Genomic DNA, 6,514 nt, shown 5'->3' with positions numbered 1-6,514 from the left:
TGGATGTAAAAAGTGCATTCTTGAATGGAAAACTTACTGAAGAAGTCTATGTGAAGCAACCTCCAGGCTTTGAGGATCCTAAACATCCAGAGTATGTCTATAAATTAGACAAAGCTTTGTATGGTCTCAAACAGGCTCCTCGTGCATGGTATGACACTCTCTCTACTTTTCTTTTATAGAACGACTTCTCCCGTGGTAAAATTGACAATACCCTCTTTCTCAGGAAACATAAAGGTAATGTTATTCTTGTACAAATTTATGTGGATGATATCATATTCGGTGCCACAAAAGAATCTATGTGTAGAAAGTTTTCAAAACTAATGCAAAGCAAATATGAAATGAGTATGATGGGTGAGCTCACATTTTTCTTAGGATTGCAAGTTAAGCAATCCGACAAAGGAATCTTTATAAATCAAAGCAAATATGTTAAAGATCTTTTGAAGAAATTTGATTTTAATGAGTGTTCTTCCATGAAAACCCCTATGGCACCCCCCTTGAAACTAAATGCAGACCCCGATGGCAAATCGGTAAATGTGACCAGTTATAGGGGAATGATCGGCTCCTTACTTTATCTTACTGCTAGCCGACCGGTTATTATGTTCTCCACGTGTCTTTGTGCAAGATATCAAGTGAATCCAAAGGAATCTCACTTGGCAGCCGTTAAGCGCATTTTCAGGTACCTGAAAGGTACTCCCAATCTGGGTCTTTGGTATCCCAAAGACTCAGGTTTTGATCTAACAGGTTTTTCAGATTCTGATTATGCAGGCTGTAAAGTTGACAGAAAGAGTACTACTGGTAGTTGTCAATTGTTGGGTGGAAAGTTAGTCAGTTGGACTAGCAAGAAACAACACTCTGTGTCCACCTCAATAGCTGAAGCTGAGTATGTTGCTGCAGGTAGCTGTTGTGCACAAGTCTTGTGGATGAAAAATCAGTTAGCTGATTACGATCAATTGTTCACAGAAATTTCTATTTTTTGTGACAATTCAAGTGCCATTGCTATTGCCAACAATCCAATTCTTCACTCTCGTACGAAGTATATTGATATTCGATATCACTTTATCAGAGATCATGTGATGAAAGGTGATGTTGAACTTCATTTTATCCCTACAGACTATTAACTCGCTGACTTGTTTACCAAGCCTCTTGATGAATCCCAGTTTAATTTTTTGATCAGTGAGTTGGATATGTTAAATGTTGACAAATAAATTTTGAGTTCTCACTAATTCTTTTGGGTTGTGTGTTTTCTCAAAAAATGTTGTGTGTCATTTACTTAAAAATAGTCTGGTATCTGTGTGAGTATGCTTCTCTTTTTCTAAAATATTGATTTTTTTTTTGAAAATGATGGGTTTTACACTAGCATATTTTTTTCTTGAAAATCAGTTTCTATTTTTCTCTCTAAAAAGTCTCTATGTGAATTCTTTTTATATCGCTTAAATATATATATATATATATATTAGCATTTTTTAAAAATTTTATTTTATATTTGAAAAACAAAAAGAAGCAAAAAGATAAAAAGTTTTTATTTTATAATTGTATGTAGTGGTTTTATTTTTAAGTTTTTTCCTTGGTTTGTTTGTGATGTGGGCCTCCTCTTCTTTTTAGGCCGATCTATGTAATCAATGGGCCGATCATTTGCCCTCCTTACCCTAGTCGATCCCATTCCTATATACAAGCCGATCTCATCTTGGCTTCTCTCTCCTTCGGCCTCCCATCCCCTTAGGCCGATCTCTTCTCTTCCACCCCATAAACCGATTAGCGAAGTTGATTTATATCCCATTAGCCAAACCCCACAAGCCGAATACACAACCGCCGCTTAAACCCACCTCAAACCAATTCTAATCGGCTTCCTCTCCCTCAATCTCTCTTTTGGCTTCCTCTCCCCAAGCCGAATCCCTTTCTTAAGCCGAAACCCCCTTAAACCCCATCGGCTTCCTTCCTTTTCTTCTCCAACCGAATCCATTCGGCTTATCCCTCTCTTCTCTCTCTAATCCTTCTCTCTCTAATCCTTCCTTTCCATCGGCTTCCTCCCAAACACCTCACTCAAGCCGATTGCACCCTCTCACCTAAACTTCTTAAACCGAAACCCCCTCTTTCCCATTCGGTCGATCCCCTACCCCAACCGATCCATCATACCCTCACTCTCGAAACTGATCCCAATAACCTAGCTCTCACTAAACACTCACCTTACACACCGATCCCTCCCTCTTCGGCCTAAACCATCACAAGCCGATCATCGTCCCCCCTCTCCCCAAGCCGATCTCTCCCTTCACACCACTCCCTCACACCGAACTCTCTCCCTTCGGCGCTCTCTATCTCACTCCTCTCCCTAAACCTACATAAGCCGGTACCCCCCCCAACCGACCCCGTCCCCACCTTTGGCTTCCCCTTTACTTCCCATGCCGACCCCTTCTCGACCAATCCAGCCGATCTCCTTTCTCTTACCTCAACCGATCAAGGCTTCTCCCTCAAGCCGAATCCCACTCCCCTTTCTTTCGGCCTCCCCCTTACACTCACACCCCCCGATCGGCTCCTCTTCTATTCGGCCTCTGTAGCATTCGGCTTCCTCCCTTACTAATTCCTTCTTACCAATCGGCTTCCACCCTCTCCCATATAAACCGATCGACTTCTACCCCAAACCCAATTCGGCTGAACCCTCCTAATTGTATTCCCTCCCAAGCCCAAACCTCTCTAGGTCTCTCCTTCGGTTTGTGTCTCCCTCTAAGGAACCAATTTTTGTTCCCCCATTACCATCATATATTTCTTACACCTCTCCCCTAGCCCTCTCCCCTAGCTACCTACACATCCCATCCACCCCATCCTCACCTAAGATCCACACCCTCACCCTTATTTCTTCACACCTTTTTATTTCCTTGTCAAATCTTACCTTTTTCATTTCCCTAGGTTTCACCTTTTTACCCACCATATATTTCCCTTCTTTTTTTATTTAAAACCCTCAAACTCTCATTTTCTCTAACACCTCAAACTCTCATCTTCTCTAAACTATCACCCTCTCCTTTCCTTCAAAGTTTACTGTGTGGTTTTTCAAGAATTCATCCTCCATGGCTTCTAAAGTTGGAACTCCCGCCAAAGCTCCAAAGGTTAAAAAATCTATTTCCCCCACTGTTGATAATGTTACATTTTCTCCATGCAATTTTGTGGCATTGTTGGATCACAATGAGAAGTATCCGGATTTCTTCATCATAATCGAATTTCTACGTAAGTGCCCTCTTTTCAAAGCTCTTACCTATTCTCCAAAGATGAGTAAATCTCTGCTACATGCATTTTGGGATACATGTATATATGATGATTCTACCAAATCTGTGCATGCCACTGTCTTATTTGCCAATGATATATCTTTTAATGCTGATGATTTGAGGAGGGTGTTAGAACTTCCTACTTATCCCTCTTATGATGAGATAGTATATGTTGATAATTTGCATATTGTTGCTTCTACTATGGGCTATATGCAAGACCTTGCTTTGATAAAACAAAGCACTCTTTATAGGAAGAATATGGGTGGAGTTTGGAAATTTTTTCTTTTCTCATCTTATTCAATGTTTAAGTTCCAAAACTGGAGGGATGGATCAGTCACCAACTAGTGTTACCCAACTAGCTCATGCACTGATTTTTAAAAGAAAAATTGATTTTGCTGGTTATTTGTTTGGGGAATTGGTAAAGAAGATGGGTAGTGCCAAAAGCTCTACTGTGCCTTTCATTAGATTTCTATCCATGATGATTGCTGACAAACATGGGTCACGTATGTTGGTCGATACTGACAATTTCTATGACCCCAAAGTGTCTCAAGTTGGCATTCAGACTTTGAAGAAGGCATCATTGTCTACCGATCTTCCTCTTCCTTCAGGTATGGTTTCTTTTGCCACCTCTTCTTACCCTGTATGGGGAGAGTGCTCTGTGACCACAGTAGCTGGGGACCTTCCTCATGTTGCTCCGGTCACCCATCACTCCTCCATGTAAATGGCCCCTCCCCCTTCTACTTCTTCAGCTACTACCTCAAAAGAGGCCGCCTCCTCTGTCCGGAGACGGCTGGCAAATAGTTTTATTCCCCCATCCTCCGCATCTGTTTCTGAGGCTATGACTTCGAAAGCACCTTCGGAGTCTCACCCTGCCTCTTACCCCTCTCACTCAAAGCGGAGTCCCTCTAGACTATCCACTCTTGGCTCTTCCTCTACGAAGACCAAGAAGCCAAAAAGGCTAAAAACACATCTCCAACCAAGGACTCTCAACAGTCCAAGGTAGTTGAAATTGGTCCTACTGAGCCCAGGACATCTGCTTTACACCCCTTAGTTCCTCAGTGCCCTCTCAAAAGGACACTGCTGTACATACGGGGATCCCATATGACTCCACCTTGGCATCTCTACATGACCTTGGTGATGACTCAGATACCTCCCCTTTTCGAGGTCCTTCCTCTCCTCCACTTCTTCACGGCCTATCACCCGAGATCGATGATCTTGATGATATTGCACGGATGGATGATTTATCAGCTTTGTCTGATACTGACATCCCTTATCTCCAATATCTTCTTATGGATGTAGATAGTGAGCCTTACCAGCCTACTACATCTACTACAGTGGTAATCAGCGACCCGCCTCACGCAGGCGTCGATGATACAGACACCGAGCCTCTCGCCGGTGTTGGTGATACAGACACTAAGCCTCTCGCCAGTGTTGCTGATACAGATATTGAGTCTCACACCGATATCGTTGATACAGATGTTGAGCCTCACGCCAACATCAGTGATACTCCCATCGGTGACTCTCAGGGTGCCGTTGGTACTGAGAGTGTTGGTGTTTCTTCTCTAGGTGGGTCAGTAAGCCCAATCAAAGCTTGCTCTCCTACTCCAGCTGTTGTTTCTCCCTCCAGGCCCCCTCTGCACCGGGCTTTCAGTTCTCAGCTCCTTCTCCTCCTGAGGTGATCTATGCCATACCCACTGAGGTGGTGGACATGTTCAGAGGCTTCACATCTCAGTGTCAGCTGCTCATCTCTCAACAGGCCTCCCTCAACACTGATTTATCTGGGAGATTGGACTGCGTTACATCTGAACTACATCAGCATAGTGCCTCCTTGACAGATTATGGCATTGCCTTCACTGCTATTAAAGCTACAGTTGATTCTCTTGATGCTCGTATGACTGCTCTCTCTGATTCTCAATCTAGCATCTTTGAAGCTGTCGCTGATCTTCGTGCTCGATCGGAAAGTCCACAAATCAGACAATTCTTCAATCTCTGACTGATCTTCACTCCAAGATGGATGCCCAGACACAGATATCCAAGTTGTTCTTGGATAGAGATACCGAGTTATCTGTTGACTTGGGTCCCAGTCAGTTCACAGAAGAGGACAAGGTTATGTTAGCCAACATCAGTCGACGTGTTGAATCTGATTATGCTCTTCTTGGCGGTCTTCATCGCGGTATATCACGTCTGCTACGTGCCTCATGTGCTCCCCTTACTTCTACTTCTCATGTACTGCTTCTGTGCCTTCCTCACATGCCAATATGGAGGGTCCTTCTGTTCCTGCTAGTGGACCTTCCCCTGTTCCCACTGAGGGGAAGAAAACAGTTGATCCTACTACCAGTGACAACGGGGACGACGACTCAGCTTCTACTTCTTCTACCTCTTCATCCTCAGCTGAGTCAGATTGTGATGCTCCTATTGAGGGGGAGCTATTTGATCATGATGATAGAGCCACATCACCTATTGAGGGAGAGCAACCATGTTTTATGCCTTCAGTATCTGTTGAGGTTGGTACTATACCTTCTCAAGATGATATTCCCACTGCTTCTGGGGACTTAGTCCCAACTCACAGAGAAGGAAAGACACCCATGACCTCAGATGAAGAAGCTGCTGCAGCTAAAGCAACTAAAATTGTTAGACATCAATCTGCAGTTCCTTCAGCCGATAGACTTGTGCTTAAAGCTTCATGTCCTCAAGAAATTGATCTTCATCTCCTAGGTATTTCTTCTGAGGATGCGGCCAACTCAATTGCTCTTCAAAAGCAATTTGAGGAAGCCAACAGATCTCACTCCTTGGTTCCACTTTCTGAGTCTGAAGAAACCAAAGAGAAAAGAATCAAATGGTTTAATAAATCAATTCTCCGATGCTTCCTTACTACTCGAATTGTCAGTGCTAGAATCAAAGGTCCTCAAAAATTGACCTATGATTCCAATATGATCTATGTGATTATTGGTCTAGAAAATGGAGCAATAAGGACAGAAAAGCTTTCTTGGATCAATTCCTACGGTCTTACTGAGTGGATGGAGATCATCAAGTTTCTAAGTAAAAGCAGAAGCATGTACAAGGAATTGGTCTTGAGTCATCTGTATCGTCTTCTGAAAAAGATACAAATGATCAAGATGCATTACAAGCTGCCTTCCCCTCCACAACTCTCCTTTCTAAAGCAAATGTTAAGCAAAACTGGCTCTTCTAAATCTGCTTCTGCCTCGAAGACCATCAAGAATCAAGACTCGCTTATTCAGAAATTATCAAAGGAAGGTAAG

Source organism: Cynara cardunculus, unplaced genomic scaffold, assembly GCF_001531365.2.
Source record: "Cynara cardunculus var. scolymus isolate 2C unplaced genomic scaffold, CcrdV1 Un_Scaffold_3653, whole genome shotgun sequence".
NCBI lineage: Eukaryota > Viridiplantae > Streptophyta > Magnoliopsida > Asterales > Asteraceae > Cynara > Cynara cardunculus.
Note: the sequence above shows the minus strand (reverse complement) of the source record.